The following is a 21326-nucleotide window of genomic DNA, read 5'->3' as shown; positions in this document are numbered from 1 at the left end:
TCCAGGCCAGAAAAATGTTTTTTTTTTTTGTTGACCAGTGTAATTAATAGAATGCATGATGGCATTGTCTTTGAAACGGATTTGTCGTCTTTCTCACAACACGCCTTTTGGTGTTCTCTGGTCTGACACTGGCAAGACTAGGTCCTCAAGAAGGCTGTCTCTGGTTTAGACCAATCGGTTTAAAAGACAATGCCATCTATTATCAGAGCATCTTTTTGTTTGCATGTTCACCACAAGTACGTGTGGTTGATGCAGACATGATTCCTTGCAAAAGGTTTCTATTTGGTGTGTGAACATCTCAACACCTGTTTTATTGCCAGAAAGGGTCAAACATATTGTTATTTTTTCATACTTTGATACTGGCAAAAAAGGTCCCATGTTATTACAAGTAGAAGCTGTCGATGTCAGTGTTGGTTGATTAATCGTCACAGCTCTACATTTCTTTCGTACGGATGTTTACGTTTTGTGTCGCCATAATGCTTGTGAATTTGCAGTGTCAGAAATCCGGGCTATATATGGGCCTCACGATTGTGACTCATTGAAACATTATTCATCCCCGGACACCGATCTTTCCAAATGTTTTTCTGGGTTGTTGATAGCTGTAAAATAATAACACGTTGCTTATTTGCCCGTACTCGGCGAATTGTTACGGTCAGAGAGAGAGACACCGTGTGCAAGAAGACACCCACCTGCAGACCAGCGAGGTGACCTGCAGAAGGGCAGTGAAACAAGTAGGTTGCTGACCTGCCCCCGTGCGTTTTGTTGTTCGTCGTGTCAGCTTTTAAGTCTGGGTGTTTTTCTCCAGAAGCTCCGTTTTGCTCGCGCACACAATAGGACTTCAGTTCTTGGAAAGGAATTTCCGCAATATTCCAGGCAGGGCTTTGGTGAAAAAAGCCTTGAGACTCATTGGCACTTTCCTGGGTAAACTAAGGTTATTGATACCGAGTTGAGTCCTTCAAAAAGGGGCTCACATGGCTACTGAAGTTGCTATATTCATGGCTTGAACTTTCAGAAGTACGTATAATTACATAGGAAACTAACCGTCTATATCGCTGTATATTGCAACTAAAAAAAACCCTGTAAATTCCGCTGGGACTTAGGGTGGGCTGAAAGAATTGGGTGGTGGGCGCGTGTGGTGTTTATGTGGTCGGCGTGGTTTTGGTGGCGTTCTGTTATTTTGCTTGTTTTAAGCGACAATAAAAGATGTTTTGAGTAAGCGGTCTTTTGCAAATGCTTGTTGCTGAGCCGATTACGCGCACAACCGATGGGCTCACACCACACAATGCAAAATACGTCTATACATGGTGGTGAAATTCAAGGTCACGTCACGCAGATGAGATTAAGGACAAGGGGGGGGGTCGGTCACCAAAATAACAAGATAATTTTTTTTGTTCGAATTCGGTAAACAGAACAAAAACTCACCGTTCTGAGGGACGTAATGCACTGTGGGTGAATACGAGACGACGGGCGCTCATCAATAAAAAAGTCGCGACGCAGCGGGGAGCGCAACTTGGGGGCCGTCCATAAATGACGTCACGCACCTACGGGGGGGGGGGGTGAGAAACGTGACGTCACATCAAAATGCGAAACTATAAATAAATATAGACAACACGTTCTACTTAATTAAATAGACTTTTTAATAAATGTTTTTACTTACAACATCAGAGTGCAGCGCTACAATGACAATAGTTTAAAGCGATTTGAAGCATGTTTGATTTTGGGGGGGGGGCAGAGCTTTGTGACATCATTTGTGGGGGGGGGTCTGACTTTTTGTGACGTCGTGTGATGAAGGGGGGAGGGGGTCAAAAATCGGCCAAAATCGCGTGACGTCATTTATGGACGGCCCCTTGTACGGTTTGGGGTGCGATGTGGCAGCGTCACGCGACGCAGAGGGGCCCAGTCGGTCACCACAAGGGGGGCCCCGAATGAACAGATACACAAGTTGAAGATGTTCTGACAATTTATTTAAACAAACAAAAAATAACCCGTAAAAACAAAGTTTTTCACTATAAATCCTTTATATGCGTGGCGGCTAGAGTCCTCTCGTCCTCTGGCTTGAGATGGCTGCCAACTATGGGTCAGATGATTGCCTGCTACCATTAAGCAATTGGTAATTAAATATAATTTATTTTTCCTAAAAAGTGTAAAATTTTAGAATTTTTTTTCAGGAAAATAAATTGTCACGCACAACGAGTCTGTGTGCAAAATGTCAGCTCGATTGGATCACGGGAAGTGGGTTAAAAAACGACCGAAAGATTTGCACGGTCGTAAGCGCGCAAGCAAGCAAGTGAACTTAATATGAAGGATTTAAAAATATATACCAACGTCAATCACAGCCCACCCTGCGGATGTGGGCGGCCACTGTAGACGAGTGGCGTCCGACCGGACCCAAGGGTGATCTCAAAGTTCCCCTCCAGCTCGATGATGAAGCGGCGGTCTCCTGGCTCGGTGAGACGAGCGATACGATAGTCCAGGGGTCGGCAACCAAAATAACAAGAAGAGCCATTTCTTTCCAATTCGGTACAAAATTCAGTATTTCAAGGGCCGCAATGCATCTGAGTACATACTGTACATACGTATATATCGTCAAGAAGCAGCCCGTAAAGAGCCGCATGCGGCTCCGGAGCCGTAGGTTGCCGACCCCTGCGATAGTCAAACAACTTTTTTTTTTTAAAGAATCGATGGTTAGAATTTCTTGGCTGGCTGCTGGCTGGGCGCCTCTCCATCACAACCTCCAACTTGGTTGTTGGTGGCTGCGGGCTGTTACCACGCAAGTTAACTGGGTAACCGGGGATCAACGGGATTTTCCGTGCCAATAAACATTTCACTTGAAACGGTGGGAAACAAAAACAACGTTTGGAAGACGTCAAACAGATCGCGACACTGAAGAGATGGGGAGGAATTATTACAGACGAATGACACGGTTAATTTAAAATTGCTCTGACTTTTCAAGTTGTGCTCCTAGTAATGCCGCTATTTCGCCAGAATGTCAGCATTGGACACATCCTTGTCCAATGCTGACGTCACGGAATCTTTATGTGCCGTATACATGAATTGCTCATACGAATATTCTCTCTCTCTCTCAGAATCGACCGACTGATGTAGCAGACGAAACAATCATCTTGTTGAACGATTCTAAACCTTGACGCGGCAATGTTAGTTTTCTCTGTTGTTCAAGGTTTTCTCAGTGTTATTCAATGTTTTTACATTTAGTTTATTATTACACTGTGAATTATATGGCATAATTAACTATTTTTGTGCTTAAAAATCTTTAAAAAAACTATATTTACATACAGTTCGTAGGAGTCTGGAACGGATTAATCGTATTTACGTACAATCCAATCGGGGAAATTAGGTTCGAGTCACGACCAAATCGGGTTGCGATCAAAGTTATGGAACGAATTATGGTCGTGACCAGAGTTTCTACTGTATTGCACTTCTTTCGCACCGTACGTAGCCAGCCGTGCTAATCGGATGCACGTGTCGAGACGGGCATTATACAATCGATTGCAGCAGAAATGTATGACAGTTGTCAATATACCGCTTGAAGATGTCCCCACGCCATGTCAGACGGGACGTGGCACCGCTCGTGGTGAAGAAGGGGTTGTTGGGTGACAGACGTTCAAGGTCCCGCTTCCGACACCACTCGTCACACTTCATGTTCACCGTGGCCGGGAATGAAACTCAGGTTCCACGTAGTCACGCTTACAACCACATCTCTGTAGCGAATACACAACACCGCCCTGCTGTCTGTATCGTGTGCGAGAGTCAGATGTACCTCTGCTGCCTGCACGCCTCGTGTGAGTGCTGAATGCATCTCCACGTGGTTCCGTCACGCATCTCCACGTGCTCGCCGTTCCTCCCCAGGCCACGTGGTTCGCCTCTCCTGGTCACGTGACGCCGCTCGAGGCCACGCCCCCACCGCCACCCCCACCGCTTTAGAATCCGCGGGCGCTCGCCCAGACAGGCGGGGAGCCGCTCCGCTGTAAACCCCGTCCGCCTTTGTCTCTCCCCTTAACCTCCCCCCCCTCCACGTACCTCACCACCACCCCCCCCACCGCCCGCCTACTTTGTCTCTCTCCCTCTCCGTGAACCCCGCGCCGTCGTGAGAGGCGGCGGCGAGGAAGCGGCGGTAACGCGCAGCCTCCCTCGACACTGGAGCCCCTCGGACCAACACTGTAAGAGCACTGTACATACAGTGCACACACGCACTGTACAGGCGGCACACACACGCACTGTACAGGCAGTACACACACGCACTGTACAGGCAGTACACACACGCACTGTACAGGCAGTCAGCACACGCACTGTACAGACAGTCCACACGCACTGTACCTGCAGTCAACACACACACTGTACAGGCAGCCCACACACACTGTATAGACAGTATACACACACTGTACCTACAGTCCACACACGCACTTTACAGGCAGTCCACACGCACTACCTGCAGTCAACACACGCACTGTACAGACAGTCCATACACGCACTGTACCTGCAGTCAACACACGCACTGTGCATACAGTGCACACACGCACTGTACAGGCAGTCAACACACGCACTGTACCTACAGTCCACACACGCACTGTACAGGCAGTCAACACACGCACTGTACAGACAGTCAACACACGCACCGTACAGACAGTCCACACACGCACTGTACCTGCAATCAACACACGCACTGTACAGACAGTCCACACACGCCGTGACCAACAGTTCCCCACTATAACCACCTCGTGTGTAAACACATTGTCCTGCGGAGGGAGCTGGTAGAAACGTTGGGTTGCTCGGTCAATGGCCAGGGTCAACTGCGGCGTGGTGTATTCCGCAAATATTCCCGACTGTGAGGGCGGGCACAAGCCGGCGTGAGTAGGTTAAACGTTGAGTTTTATAAGGGCACCACGGGGTGACCAGCCCCTCCCCTCCCTCCACACCCAGCCCCTCCCTGCACGACGGACGGACACAATAATCCCCTGTGGGCTGGTGTAACCAGGAGGTTCCTACCAAGTACAACGACTCTGACCTGTCGTGTTGCCTCACCTCGTGCGCATCTTGTGCTGATCGCTGCTTTGTCGATCTCTAAGTGGTTTGAACGCGTTCCGAATTACGCGAATGATGCGTCCCTTGTACAATTGGGTGAACGTGCGCGCGTCTGTGTGGCGATTGTCTGGGCCGGTTCCTGGGCCTCTCCCTAGGGTCGACTCAGCCTCAAACTGGGGGGGGGGGAGGTGAGACAAAGGCGGCCGGGCGTGGTGCTGGCCACCCAGACCCCCCTCGTGTGTCCACAGTGCCCGGCCTTTCATAGGAGCTGCTCGCTAACCGCACTTGCCCCGACAGTCTGTAAAGGCTACACGGGGATCTTTGTCTTTGCGTCTCTGTGTGTGTGTGGGGGGGGGGGTCACGGTGCCGCATTGGTTCGTCCGCTGCGCCGAAGATCTCTGCCCTCCTAGGTTCGATTCCCGCCCACGGCCAACACCGGTGGCGATTATCTGAACCGGTCATGGGCCTCCCCTAGGTCGACTCAGCCTCAAATGAGTACCTGGTATGATGTGTGAACATTGCCGCTGGGGGGAGACAAATGCGGTCGGGCGTGGTGCTGACCACCCACCCCCTCGTGCGCCGTGCCGGCCTTCATTGCTGCTCGCCAACAGCACTTGCCCCTACAGTCTGTTAAGGCTACACGGGGGATCTTTGTCTTTGTATGGGGACGTGGTCACGGTGGTGCACGTGGTTGTTCCTCTGCACTAAGATCTCGACCCCCCGGCTTGAGTCTCCATGAGTAGCTGGTAACACTCGGCACTGGGGAAACAAAGGCGGTCAGGGACCATAGGGGCCGTCCATAAATGACGTCACGCACCTAGGGGGAGGGTGGGTGGGGTCAGATATTTGTGACGATGTGTGACTGCAGGGATTCATCTTCTTGGTTCTTTCGGTAAAGTCACGTAGAATGGAAATAATAAAATAATAGACGCTGTCTTTCTGACAGACCTGTTCTTCACCCGAGGACGGCTGCTTGCGTTGTGGCTGAAACGTCGTGAGAATTTTTTTAATGTTGTATTTCTATTATATTATTATTTCCATTCTACGTGACTTTACCGAAAGAACCAAGAAGAAGAAAACATCAACAAAAATCCGTTCGTCCTTGCCAGACTGGTAACGAGTGCGTGGCTGAATTCGACCGCCAAACACTTCTCTACAAAATTAAATCACACGCTCTTTCGCTCAGCCTGCCATGCCCTGCCTTTCTTTGCCCTCCCGTTTCATAATTGCCCCGTAATTGCCTCGCCTCGTTGTGAAGGAAGCCCCGTTTCACGTTCGTCACAGTCCGTTCTTCCTCTCGCCATGCAAATTGTTGCCGACCTCAACTTCACACCACCACGTGACGCTTGACCCTACAAACACGTTATACCCACCTCGTGCAGTTGATTCAGTCCAGCGTCAATCCTAGCTGTCTCTCTGTCAGTCACTCCCCCCCCTTCCTGCTTGGGGGCCGTCCATAAATGACGTCACGCACCTAGGGGGGGGGGGGGTCAGACATTTGTGACGATGTGTGACGATGTGGGGAGGGGGGGGTTCGAGAAATGTGACGTCACATCAAAATGCGCAACTTTAACTAAATACTGTATAGACAACACGTTCTACTTAATTAAATAGACTTTAAATTTCGATTTAAAGCTTTCGTGACTGCAGGGATTCATCTTCTTGGTTCTTTCGGTAAAGTCACGTAGAAGGGAAATAATAAAATAATAAAAATATAACAATCAATTTAATTTTATAATTATTTTATTAGGATTTATTTTTATTATTTTATTATTTCCCTTCTACGTGACTTTACCGAAAGAACCAAGAAGATAAATAGACTTTCTAATAAATGTTTTCTCCTACAACATCAGAGTGCAGCGCCACATTAAATACGCACTACAATGACAATAGTTTAAAGCGATTTGAAGCATGTTTTATTTTTTTGGGGGGGGGCAGAGCTTTGTGACGTCATGTGTGAGGGGGAGGGTCTGACTTTTTGTTACGCCGTGTGACGAGGGGGGGGGTCAAAAATCGTCCAAAATCGCGTGACGTCATTTATGGACGGCCCCTTTGTGCAAAATCACGTTTCCGTTCTTTCTCGCTTCTGGCCACCCTGACTCGGTAACAATCTGCCCCCACGCTTCAAACAATCAGCCTCGCTCTCTCTTCCCTTAAAGCTCTTAACTTATCATCCCTCGCTTACCCCAAACACCTCCTCTCCCCCCTCCCTTCCCCCATCACAAACTCCATCCCAATGCACAACTTCCCCACTCATCGTCAACCACTCATCGTCACTTTCATCCTCGTTTATTCCACGAGTCGTCGTATTCATGCACCGCCATCCCCTCCCATCGACTCATCGCAACTTCTCTGCTGTACAAAATAGCTAATATGTTTCTTAATTTCGATTTAAAGCTTTTGTGACTGCAGGGATTCATATTCTTGGAAAGATCCAAGAATATCTTTCTTAATAACAGGTTGTTTTGGTCTTGGTTCTTTCGGTAAAGTCACGTAGAATGGAAATAATAAAATAATAAAAATAAAACTCTGTCTTCTCGACAGACCTGTTCTCCACCCGAGGACGGCTGCTTGCGTTGTGGCCGAAACGTCGTGAGAATTATTTTATTATGTTTTATTTTTATTATTTTATTATTTCCATTCTACGTGACTTTACCGAAAGAACCAAGAAGATGAATCCCTGCAGTCACGAAAGGTTGTTTTGGGTTCGATCACGTAGATATATAAATGTGTCGTTAAACCCGCCACCACCCGACACAGCCAATTAGTCGGGGTTGTCACGTCAACAGAACGTGACACGAGTACAGTAACGAATTGGTAGCTAAGCCACGGTGAGACTGGTTCGTGCTTGGATGGGTGACCGCCACATCCAGCAAAGTTGTTATTGGCTCTAGATTTGAAGCTTTCGTGACTGCAAGGATTCATATTCTTAGGTTTTTTTCGGTAAAGTCACGTAGGTAAAAATTTAAAATTAATAAAAGTAAAATAAAATAAAAATCACGACGTTTCGGAGGCAACACAAGCCCCCGTCTTAAGGTGGAACAGTCACAGCACGATAGCTGTATCAAGTGAGAGAAATTCCAAGAAACCCGTATTTTTATATATACTGGTTGAGGGTGGGAGGAACCAAGGTAGGCCCTGAATATTATTTTTGTGAGGTTCGGTGCGGCTGAAGCACGCTGTTAGGAATGAGCCTTTGTTGTGTTAACTAGGTGCGGATGATGTAAAGGTGCATGTAAAAGGGACTGAGCCTTTTTGTTATGTAGAGATGATGCGGCTGAAATCGCTGCCAGGAAATTAGTCTTTGTTGTGTAGAATGGTTGACTGAGCCTATTATTATTGGCTGCTGTGGAGATACGTGGTGGACAGAAGAGGGCAGTAGAGAGAGATTACCATTGCACCAGACCTCCTTCACCAGCCCACACAAACCAGCGTGGTGAAGTACACTCGGATAACCACCAATTACAAGCACGACGCTGGGAGGCATATCCGCACGTGCAGTTTATATTTTGTAAGCCTTTTGGTGTTGTCCAGGTTTATTTTTCCGGTTGCCTTGTTATTTTCTCTGCGTCGAGATATTCTCGCGTATGATGGACTTCTTTTGCACAGTACATAGCCAACCGACAAACTGAACACAAAAATCAGTTCTAAAGAAGTGAGTTTTCAGGAGGATGACGATCGCTTGTGTTGTGATCGAAACGCCGTGACTTTACCGAAAGACCCAAACAATATAAATTCCTGCAGTCACGAAAGCTTTAAGTCAATGTTGGGGTAGAAGTTCATTGTGCTACCGTTGCCTGTTCAAATTCCTCACCCCGGTCTACAAATCCCTTCATGGTCTTGCCCCACACCACATCTTGCCACTCGTGTACCTTCCTACGTTGCCTTCTCACCCTCTACGCCCTCAATCTTTGCCGTCTCTCTCTGACCCCCCTCCTCCTTGTGCTCAATCCACGCTCTCTCTCTCTCTTCCCGCCCCCCCTTATCTGGAACAAACTTTCCCTCCACACTAAGCAGTCACCTTTGCTCACTAGTTTCCGCTCCTCACCCCACGACCCCCCAAAAATCTCCCCCTCATAACCGCCATCGTTACCGTTCCCTCTTCATATTCTCGTTACATGGCGATCACTCATTCACCCCATGCATTCAATCCGTTCGTCATCATTTACTGTCATCAGTTTCGCTTTCACCGAATTCACGCATCACGGATTTGCCCCCATTGCTTCCTCTCATCTATTTTATTGACCTCATCTGCTCCATGACATGCACACACGTTGTACCATTGTTAATTCTGTGTAAAGTGCCTTGGTCAAGTCGCAATATAAATTCCATTCAGATAAGATTTAACCAGGCTGGATCGGTAGGCAGGCCAGCCTAAATGTTTCTAACCGGCGAAGATGTTCCATTATGCGGGGGGGGTCCACGTTTCGCAAGCATAGAGAAGGGAGGGCATGACCGTGGCCGAGATGACCCGAAGCTTCGTGTAGAGCGACAGACCAGGTATCTTCCATGCAGCCAATGAAAAGATAATGCCGCTTGACTGATTCGGAGTGAGACCTCTGCTGTCTGTACATTTCAACTAAGCTATTAAACTATTTATTTTCAGGTAAGACCCACTGAGCTACTTAGCTCTTTTTCAGAAGTAACCTGGCCATGGATGATAGCTCGACGAAGTGGTTCATCACATGGAAACATATTGCAGTCAAACACTCTAAACACATGATGTTCATTCTAAATGTGGAGGGACAAACCGGAGGACGCGTAAAAAAGAATCCACGCATCCGCGTGGAGAACACAAAAGCTCCAAATATACAGCAGCAGGCCTCAGAGTCGGTATCAAACCCACGACCTCCTGCATACCAGGCGAGGGAGTTAACATCTCGCCACCGCGTGGCCCAACATTTAAAAAGCCCCTTTATATTAATTTTAATGCAACGGTCACAGGATTGGTCATATCGGTCCATGCTCTCGTCCCATGTCCCGCTGTGGTCCAAGGTTACACCAAGGGTACAGTATTTGAAAGGCGTGAGGACTTTGGTAGCCCGCGTACTGATAGCTAGCTGCTGTGCTTGCAGTTTCCACGTGGCAGTGATTATTAATTTATGGTACAGAGTAACACGGATGGTATGTAACTAACTAGCGGGCGGGCCAATCTTTGTTGAGGTTTTGCGTAGACGTTCGGGCACATTTGTTTCTTCCATTGTTAAACAAATTGGAAGTAATTTTTGTGTCTTTGCATCATACTCGCGAGGTCTGCGTGGAAATGGAGTCTTACATAATAATTTTGCGGGCATGAGTAAACTAACGTTTTGGTTTTTAGTCAGATGAGAACCCAGAGACTCACGATAATTTTTTTCAAGGGAAGGACTGTACTACGAAAGGAAGTAGAAAAGTGGATAAAGAAAAATTGCATGATTCTTGTTCACGAATATTATGAGCGCAAAAGACGTGGAAATCGGCATGCTCAGACTTTATTTGTCTCAGCTGTGCCTGTTCCCAAATCCTGAATTTGATTGGGGGTTGACTCAGCCCATCATGTATCTAGCATCGATAAAATAGGTACCATGTTGTGTATAAGTCAACAGCTTTATTTATAGACTCACCCCAACCGTAGGAATGATGGATTTCCACCACTGGCATGGGACTGTAAACAGGAGATGAACACTGCCCCCATGCTCATTTGAGCAGGAAATCTCTTGGACATTTTGGCGGCATCATCGTTGTCATGAGAAGCAGCAGCAGCAAATGCCTGCTGAGTTTTCGTGAAACTTGCCATTGCAGTGCCCTCCTAAAGCGGTTTTGCAACTCGGTGACGCATTCCCGGGTAAACGATAAACACACTTCTTTGGAGGTGTCGCCAAAAAGTGCTGCCCTCCCCCCCCCTCAGTGTATTCGCGTGCCCGCGTGCTAATTGGACCGCAGTGGCGGCACCCTGCTCTGGAGCAATCTTCATGGCTCTGTTCCATGTGGGAAGGGCCCCCTCCGCCCCCCCACACACACACAACCTTGGCTGCGACGCGCGCCCGTGCCGCCACGTTACGTAAGCTTTTGTTTTCACGTTGCTGGCGGGGAGAAGGTTTTGTTTCGAGTCCCGTGAGCGCCGAGCGTCTGCCCGAGAAAGAAGAGGGAGAGACCGCTGGTGCAAGGTAAAAAAAAAGAACCCAACGTGGTAGCCATCCGCGTTTCACGTACGGCGCCGTGTTGGTGACGCTTTTGTGCCTCTGTGGCAAGAAGGGCTGGCCGAGGTTCGCATCCGGACTTGGGCGCCGTCCCGTGGTGGAGTTTCGTGGAGAGGAGCGGCCGTCGCCCTGTAACGTCATCGCCTATGATGCGCTTTTATTCTAAGGCAACGATTTAATGTGTTTAGTATTTGTGCTTGTACACCGTCACCAAATAAGACGTGGAGTTTTTTGTACGATGTCTCTCCCCCCCCCACCCCCATTCTGCGTGGGCTTTCTCCAGATTCTGCGGTTCCTCCCGTAGCTCAACAAAACTAAACGATGCAACTGGTATTGGCCAAGATATGACGATACCGAAAAATGTTTGCTGCAAATTGCTCAATTGGTATTAGACATAACCAACGTTGCATCCTACTACGTAAAACTTGACAAAGACAAAGATCCCCCCCCCCCGTGTAGCCTTAGCAGATTGTTGCGGCAAGTGTTGTTAGCGAGCAGCAATGAAGGCCGGCAATGGCGCGTGAGGGGGTGGGTGGCCAGCACCACGCCCGGCCGCCTTTGTCTCCCCGGTGGCTATGTTTACACACCGCACCAGGTACTCTTTTGAGGCTGAGTCGACCTAGGGGAGGCCCAGGATCGGTTCAGATAATCGTCACTGTTGTTGGCTGTGAGCAGGCATCGAACTCGGCCTGCCAGCGCGCTAACCGCTGCACCACCGCTCCCCACAAAAACTTGACAACAGCAACAACCGCCATTCGCCACGAAGTGGCGGTGACGTCACCACGGCGCCTGTACCAGGCTATGTCCATGTTAAGGCCACGGGACAGAACCAGGTCCCATGGGTTGACTGACTGAGATGACTAGCCGATGCCAACTTGCTGTGCTTTAGCCGCCTGGCACTCTGCTCGTTGTTGTGAGCGTCGCTCCTCTTCCATCCGTAGTTGTTGGAGGGCGACTGCCTCCAACTGCCCAGTAGCGTCCTTCACGAGCCTCCTCCACAGAGGCCGATCTTGACACCACTGGTACCAGTCATCGGCAAATCCACTCAACTCCACGTCCTGTACCACATCACTCCATCTCTTCTCTAGCCCGTGCCGCGCACGTTTAGCCCCCTCTATCCGGCCAAACAAAAGCTGTTTAGGCATGCGGTGGCAGGGCATGCGAGCTACATGACCCAGCCAACACAGCCTTGCCTGCCGGAGGAGCTCACCGATGGGACTTTTTCCAGATCTTTCAAGGATTTATGAGCTCACACAATCCAGCCTGGTTAAACCCAGGATTGATTGTAGGCAGGCCAGCCTAAAGGTTTCTAAACGGCGAAGATGTTCAATTAAGGGGGTCCACGTTTCGCAAGCATAGAAAAGGGAGGACATGACCGTGGCCAAGAAGACCCAAAGCTTCGTGTGGAGCGACAGACAAGGTAGCTTCGACACAGCGTTACGCAGCTGATGAAAAGATAATGCTGCTCGACTGATTCGGAATGAGACCTCTGCTGTCAAACCAGAGCCGGTTATGAGCACACTGCCGAGGTATGGAAAATTCTCCACTTTCTTCACAACTGCCCCATCACCAATTGGGAGTTTTGGAAAATATCCAGGTCGGTGCTTCGTTTTGGTGGGGCTGATGGTAAAGCCCCATCTCTTAGTGGCACGCTCCAGGTTCAAGAGCAGCGCCTCCAACTCCTCCTCTGAATGAGCAGCAATTACCAGATCATCGGCATACATAACATGGTTGACCAATAGCGAGCCATCCCTTGACCGCACCCGAGCATCGATTAGCCTCCCATTGTATCTGTACCAGATGGAAATTCCTCTGGTACAGCCATCGAAGGCTTCACGAACTACATGGTCGAAATAGATGTTAAATAATGTTGGAGCCAGAGGACATCCCTGTCACACATCAAGGTGAACAGGGAATGGCTCTGACTCCCGGTTACGTATTTTGCCTTGGGCCTGCCCACCATCATGAAGGCCCTTCATGATTGTGAGCAGAGAGTCAGGGACTCCGAAAACACGAACTGCCCACAGCCCTCGTCTACTGATGGTATCATCGGCCTTGACCAGGTCAATAAAGCAGAGGTGTAGGTCCTGTTGGAATTCCCTACACCTCTGCTGTAGCAGACGGACAGAAAAATATGGCATCTGTGCAGGACCACCCTTTCCTGAAACCACATTGGGGCTCCTCAAGCCTCTCCTCAGCGTGCTTGGCAAGGCGATGCTGAATAATACTTGTCGGGACCTTTCCCGGCACACTGAGGAGGGAGATGCCCATGTAGTTATTACAGTCTGTGCCATCCCCGTTATTAAAGAGGGGGATCACCAGGGCATCCTTCCAGTTTTGTGGAACCCCTCCAAACTTATTATGATCTCATGTAGGGCAGTCTGCACACAAACGCCACCCTTGCTCAGCATTTCGCTTGGGAGATCATCTCTGCCCAGTGCCTTTCCTGGTCTCATACTCTGGATCGCCTTTAGTACTTCCTCAACAGATGGCACCTCAGCCAGCCACTCACAGCGGGTGACTACTTCTTCCAATAATTGAGGCACGGCAGCCTCAGCAGGTTTACCAGCCCGAGGGATTTCCCCTCCCGCAAGACCTCACAGAAATGCTCAGCAAATCTGCAAACCTATTCCTGGGGGTCGGAGATCGGATCACATTTGTTTCCCCTAATGATGACAATAGGTGTGGTGCTGCAAGTTACTTTTTTGATGGAGTCAAAGAATAATTTCTGATCTTGCCAGGCCCCTCCTGACAAACGATCTTGAGCTTCAATGAGGCTTTTCCCGGGTAGACAAGCGGAGTAGTGATACTAATAATGCCGGTGTTAGCTACACTGAGCCAGCATTGCTGAAGTCTGGGGGTCGGTCATGTGATGTTTTACCGGGTTCCCAAGTGTCGTGAGATGATGGGCGAAGCCAAGTCACCAGAAGCTGTATATATATGTCTAAATATATATCGTCTTTTATTTCGTTTGTTGCTTAATTGTAGTCATCCAGCAATGACGACTAATATGTTGGTTTTCTTGCCATGTGACAAACACTTTGCAGGGCATTGTAAAACTGTGCCACGCAGTGTTGGTTAAGAGATCGGTGAGGGCATCCCAACAATATTTGTGTGATGTCATCTTCAAGGGCGGTGTCCTCTGACGCACGGTGATGTTACACCGCTTGCTGCGAGGGTTCCAATTGGACATTTTGTCTCATTGTAACGCGACGCTGGCACCATCGTGATAAAATTAAGATTCATCGTGATACATTCGGGGAGGCAAGAGCAAACGGCATGATAATGTTTATTGTGCACCATTGATATCAACTTCCTCTAAAAGCATTTAGTGCACAACTTCTAAATAATTAGCAAAGTGTATCAGTTCACAAAACGTTTTAACCCTTGGCCGTTCCGAGATGTCTGCAAGTTGTAGGGTGGGGGGTCCTGTTCGCTGCTGAATCTCGGAACGCGCAAGCCGTTCGCATTTATTTAATTTCGAGAGGCGTAGCGCCGTTGTTTTTCAAGACATTGTATTTGACGCAGAGAACTGTCGCGACACGACCGCACTCTACGATAGCTGGCGCCAAACTGTTTCACGCACCCTCCCGCATTGCCTTGTGGGAGCCTCGGTACTGATGAAGTTACTTAATTTTTTCTTCTTGTTTCGTTCCGATGACGTACACGTACGTACGTAGGTCAACCAATGGTGTTACACGTGCGTCATCGCAATGGCAAAGGGTTAAGTTGGAAGTTCATTATTCAACCGAAGGTTTATGTCCTTAAACAAATGCCGCTTGAAAACACATCCCATGTAGCCCCGACGCCGATTGACATAAAGGTAACAGGTGTAACGATGCCGTGATTTGTCGAGTAATGTAGATTTTTTTTTAAGCTCATGGAAACATCGTTCTAAACTAATCTATAGCTACCCGCCAAATAGGTTTGGACATGCTGGGGCAAGTTAATTGATGTACGAGTATATAATCCCATCTAGTCTTCCTGTTCAAGACTTGTCTGTACAATTAAACTAACATTTTTTATTTTACCAGGTAAGGCCCACTGAGCTAAGAGCTCTCTTTCAGAAGCGACCTGGCATAGCACAAACGATAGCTCAACATAGTGGCTTATTATCACGTGGAAACGTATTGCAATCAAATACTTTAAACGCATGTTGATTCTAAATGTGGGGGGAAAAAGCGGAGGACCCGGAGAAGGGATATCGAAGTTTTTTTTTTCCGATCGTATAGCTTTTGGTCTCGTGGGGGTGGGGCGGGGGGGTCTCGTGATGTCCTCTACAGTCGCCAACAAAGTTCACGATTGCAGCGCCGAATCGCTGCAATTGTTGCGATCGATTTGCCGGTGCGCTTGCGGCAAATCATCCCACCGCCGCCGCCACCGCTGCTGCGAGGTTCATCTCTTGGCGGCGAAAGAGGTCACTGTTGAGTTTTTCTTCGGTTTGCTTCCCACTTTCATGTTTTCAGCTTGACTTGTTCGGGCAGAAATGCGTGGCTCACCGCCAGGTGCTGTTGCAAAGGCGTCAACCTATTTTGCACGCCGAGCGTACGTGCGCAGTACGGGCCGCGGATTATTAAAAGGCGCTCTCCGGCCAGGTCTGGGTCGGCACGCGATGTAACGTGAGCTGGGGCAGGCACGCCACCACCGCTGGTGTGTGCTGGGGCTCGTAGGAGGGGGCTCTTCCCTGACCTGGTGATATCTCTGTTGCTGTTGTTGTTGCCGCTGTTGCCGCTGCTGCTGCTATTTCAGCTTTGGCACACGGCGCCTGAAATTCTGGCGTAAATTAAAATTTTGGCCGAATGTCGTTTGAGCTGTCAGTGTAGCAGTATCCGATGTCGGTATTTCTGCTTTCTTTCTCTTTGTTGTGTGATCGTGTTGCATTTTATACGCCGTATAATTGCAAAAACCTTGAGATATAGTTGCGTTTAAAACATGTCTTGAAAACTCGCCTCTTTTAACTGGCCTTTAACCCTCTAGTTATAGCCGTTTACCCTACACATTCTGTCTATTTCCTGCTTTCCGTACACGGGACGCATTGAGACCTACGGATGAAATATGCCTTGCAAATGTGAGTTATATAATTACTTTTGAGAGAGATTGTGAGTCACAACAGTGTGAGAATGTCAGGGTTGAATAATTAATCCCCCCCCAAATGTAAATTGTTGTCATTCAGAGGGTGTTGGCTCATTTTATGAAGAGAAGAAGCGTCGTGCCCTACAGCATGGTTTGTTCTCGGCAGACCGAGAACTCGATGTGGGTGGTGAAATCAAACGAGTGAAGTTCCCGGAAACGGCAGCCGTGGTCGTAGTAGCGGTGGAAGAATAATAACGGGGCCTGAGCTCTTTTTTGTGCGGCTCGTGTTGATGTAGAGCGGTGTCTCTCAAACTTTTTTGGCTCGCGGATCACTCGGCCGATGAAGACATTTCCACGGGACCACCCAGCCCCCTACCCAATGGCGGAGCCAGGATTTTCAGGTCGGGGGGGGGGCAACCCCTCCAGCAATGGAAAATGATAGAGGAGTTGTTAGTAAGTAAGGACTTGTTTTTTTATCCGACGCGTGTGCGGCGATGGCGCGGCCATCGATCGAGGGTCGAATTCGAACCGCGTTTGTGTGATCGGCATCGCGCTCGCTGAAGGTGTTGATGCCTTCAGGGAAGTCGTGTGCTGTATATGGAACTGCGCACAATTCTGAGTCACATAACTGCTTTGCCGTTACTTATTGACTCAGACTATTGTCCTATCATCTCATAGAGTCCCTGGCACGTAATAATATGCTACACAGTGGCAGTGGGGGTCGCAAAATGCCGATTTATTACTAATGAACCCCATTGATCCGATCGAAATTAGGGATTCACTTCTCTCCCTAAATACCAGTAATACAAAATAATTCATATTTTCTGAACATATTTTTTATGCGGGGGGAGGGGGGAAGGCATTTACATCATTGGGTTATAGTAGTTTAATCAGGGTAGTTTAACTAGTTTAATGAAATTTCACGAGTAAAATATTAATTAACGTCTGAAACAAATGGCATGAACGTTGCCATTGTTTCCGGATCGACCTTCGTTTCCATCACAGCCCTGCGGACCACGTGGAGGACTGTTGCGGACCGCCGGTGGGTCCGGGAACCGCACTCTGAGAACCGCTGGTGTAGAGCAACGTCGGCAATTTTCCATTGGGGTGGTTGAGCCAGATGGTTGCGTCAGGAGTAGCGGGAGTGGTGTATCGCTGCGATGAGGCCTCCTTCCTAGTTGTGAATCGAGCGTTGAGTTGTTGTATGTTCTACGGTTCTTGACATTCTCCATTCGTGCATCAAGTATCATCCGCTTCTGCCATGGTTTGTACGTGACCGGTGAGCGAACAGTGGGAGTGAATCAGCCAGTGCTGGATCATCAATTGTGATGATCCCCAGAATATATGTATGTACGTTGAACTTCTTTCGCACCATACGTAGACAAACGTGCTAATCGGAGGTGCGGGGGGGGGGAAATGCCAACAAACTAAACACACAAAACAGTTCTAATGAAATGAGATTTCAATCTAGATTTGAAATTGCGTAGCTCCAGTGGCTTCCTAATATCGTAAGAATGAGCGTTCCAGACGGCCGCAGTGACCGCCTTTGTTCGATGGTTAACCAACAGCCGCTGCGAGGATAACCGCAGTTTGCGTGCTTTATGCTCCTTGACGAGATCAGCAAGGTTTTGTGGTTCATTTGTGGCAGGCACTTTGTGTGTCATGAGTTCGACCTTCATGTATTCGTTCAGCAACCTGGAAGCCAATGCAGCTCAGTGAGCACCGGACAGACATGGTCGGATCTTGCAGTACCTGTCACGCCACATACCAAAGAATGTTGTACACACTGCAGCTTGGTAATATTTTTGCCAGACGTCCCGTAGAGTAGTGAGTTGTAATAATCAAGCGTTGTCGATACTATAGTAGCCGAATGTGACGTACAGCCCTGATATGAAAATTATAGGACCTGACAATATTTTGCAAGTGGTGATCAAATGACACACAGCCCACGATGGTTAGCCAAAATCCGCTGCGAGGGTGACCGCAAGTTTGCGTGATGGTTTATGCCCCTTGACGAAATCAGTGAGGTATCGTGGTTCATTGGTGGCAAGCACTTTGTGTGCAATGAGTGGCATCTTCACGTGAGAAGCCGAGGACTTGAATGCAAAATCAAACATTTGCCTGCCGGACAGAGGGGCACCCACGGCACGCGTGAGAACACTTCATTGACATCGCGTGGGAGCGGCGCTCGGTGTTTGAAAGCGCGCGGTCTCGGCGGCGCTGACTCGGCATTCTGACACGCGGAACGCTGCCCCCGCATCGCCCCGGCCACTTTGGCCCACTCCCTAATCTGAGATGAAACGCTACGCAAGCAATGGACTCTGGCATCTTGACGAGCGGACGTACACGTGGGACCAGTTTGCGCTGTTGCACCGCTTCTTCGGCTATAGGGACGATCGCCCTCGACTTGTTGCAACGTGGTTCTTCATTTGATCCACTCGGCGAGGTGGCTGCTTGACTCGGGCATAATGTACGTATGTACGTTTGACTTTTTTCACACAGCACGTAGCCAACCGTGCTAATCGGAGGTGCGTGGGAAGGACTATAATTTAAACACAAAAAGCAGTTCTGAAGATATGAGTTTTCAATCTGGGTTTAAAAGTACACAGCTTCAGTGGCTTACTAATTTTGGAAGGTAGAGCGTTTCTAACGGCCGCAGAAGCGCATCGGAAAGCGCCCGATGCAGTGACCGTCTTTGTTTGACGGGTAGCCACCTTTGTAAATGTTACATCTGGTATAGCATTCATCGTTCACAATGGAGGTTTTTTTGGGTTCGATCGCGTAAATATATAAATGTGTTGTTAAAGCCGTCACCACCCAGACACAGCCATTTAGTAAGGTTTGTCATGTAAACAGAACACGCCACTAGTACAGTAACAAATTGGTATGTTCTGTTTCCGTGACAAACCTTACTAAATGGCTGTGTCCGGGTGGTGGGGGGTTTAACGACACTTTTATATATTTACGCGATCGAGCCCCAAAAAAAACTATTGTGGACGATGTTGGTCGCTAAAGCCTACTCCATGTTAAACATTCATCGTTAAATTCGATTCGTCATTAATTCCGCCGATTGCCAAATTGCGCTGAATGTGCCCGACCTCGTCGGCATTGAACCTGGATCGTGCCGGGATGGGTGCCCACCTTGCACGGTAAAGAGGTGAAGTCGGCATTGTGCAGCACAACCCACCGGGTTTATGCAGTACCCCCCCCGCCCGCCTTCACAAACCCGCACTGTCCAGCGACGGGGAAGTATGGACAATTCTAGATTTGAAGCTTTCGTGACTGCAAGGATTCATATTCTTAGGTTTTTTCGGTAAAGTCACGTAGGTAAAAAATTAAAATTAATAAAATAAAAATAAAAATCACGACGTTTCGGAGGCAACACAAGCTTCCGTCTTCAGGTGGAACCGTCATAGCCCAACAGCTGTATCATGGACAATTCGTGAATTATTAGATTGCTGAATATATCGCATGTTTTGTTTACTTAACCGGCCGTGTTAAGATTAAGTGGTAGCATCTTAAGGCTCAACCAACCAAATCTGGGTATGTCATTTGGAGAGGTGACTTGCTCCAGGCTGGTTGGCTGCCTTGTTTATGCTTCTGTCTTGTATGATTTGTTGTTTTCATTAAGAGATTATACATTATATCTTCATTGCAATCTCACTTTTGCCTTCTTCAACATTTCTAAATGAATATCTCCGATTGATTGGCACGTGCAAAACACGCAAACTAAGACCAGGGGTCACCAACCCGCGGCTCCGGAGCGGCATGTTGCTCTTCAATGTCTGCAGTGCGATTCTTGAAAATTCGGAAGAAAAAAAATGTCTCTTCTCCGACCTACGTGACATGACCGATAGACCCAGAGAATAGGAAAAATGTCTCTTCTCGTTATTTTGGTTGGCGACCCCTGACAATAAACATGGGGTTCACCACGGAAGCCAACCGTGGGGCAGGGGTCACCAACCCGGCATGCTGCTCAGTAAACGACACTTTCGTGACCGCTATTCATTATGGACCACCGTCTCGTGTTCGCCACGAGCGTTGCAGCTCTTGAAATATTGAGGTTATCTTTTACCGAATTCGAGCAAAAAAAACCTCTTGTTTTGATTTGCCGACCCCCTGAACTCGACTTCGGCAGGCCTCGCGGTATATAATAAGTAAAATCACGTAGAATGGAAATGATAAAATAATAAAAATAAAAGATAATAAAATAATTCTCACGACGGTTCGGCCACAACGCAAGCAGCCGTCCTCGGGTGAAGAACAGGTCTGTCTTTCTGAAGAACAGGTCTGTCTTTCTGACAGACCTGTTCTTCACCTGAGGACGGCTGCTTGCGTTGTGGCCGAAACGTCGTGAGAATTGTATTTAATTATGTTGTATTTTTATTATTTTATTATTTACATTCTACGTGACTTTACCGAAAGAACCAAGAAGATGAATCCCTGCAGTCACGAAAGCTTTAAATCGAAATTTAAGCCTCTTGTTGTTGTTTTGATTTGCCGACCCCCTGAACTAGACGTCAGCAGGCCTCACGCTATATAATAAGTAGGCAAATAAAAACCCACATCATTGATGGTAGTTGGACGTCAACTAGAGGGAGCTCTGGAGTGTATTAGGTCTACTCTTCCGCACTGACCACACTCCGACCTGCCGATTGACTGTGGTCGTACACCTTGATGCTGCTGCTGCTGCGTGAACAGAGGCGGGGGGCGGTGGTGGGTTTAATAAACCTACCCGTTGTTTCGGCTGCCGTGCCAGGAGATGGAATCGAACCGGTGACCTCTGGCTTGCAAGCCCCCCAGCGTCCTAACCATAACACCGCGGCATTTCTATAAGCGCGGCAAGCCGGGAACCGTTTTGAACCTTTTCCTCACGTTGCCAAGTCACGAATAGTCGAGGGGGGAAAAAGAGATGCGAAACCTGAACTGGTATGCAAATATAAAATAGTGAAGAGTCGAATTTCGCGAAAGGAAAATGTCTGGTGCAACGTGATGAGTGCACGGGGAGCGAGTGAGTCGCCTTGCCGTGCTGGC

At 48.4% G+C, this 21326-nt stretch overlaps 1 protein-coding gene across 2 annotated transcripts in view; it reads left to right on the top strand.

Annotated features, from left to right (window-relative positions):
* Positions 1-3945: 3945 nt before the first annotated feature.
* The window catches only part of KIDINS220 (kinase D interacting substrate 220), a 124304-nt gene continuing 106923 nt past the window's right edge, over positions 3946-21326 (top strand). Inside the window, exon 1 of one of the 2 annotated variants that reach the window (XM_078873080.1) lies at positions 3946-4178. The gene's annotated coding sequence lies outside the window, so the exon portion shown is untranslated. The remainder of the gene's footprint in view (positions 4179-21326) is intronic. The other variant, XM_078873077.1, reaches the window with a different exon arrangement.

The sequence above is a fragment of the Lampetra fluviatilis genome, chromosome 2 (assembly GCF_964198595.1).
Source record: "Lampetra fluviatilis chromosome 2, kcLamFluv1.1, whole genome shotgun sequence".
Classification (NCBI taxonomy): Eukaryota; Metazoa; Chordata; class Hyperoartia; order Petromyzontiformes; family Petromyzontidae; genus Lampetra; species Lampetra fluviatilis.
Note: the sequence above shows the minus strand (reverse complement) of the source record. Positions and strands in the feature narration are given on the sequence as shown.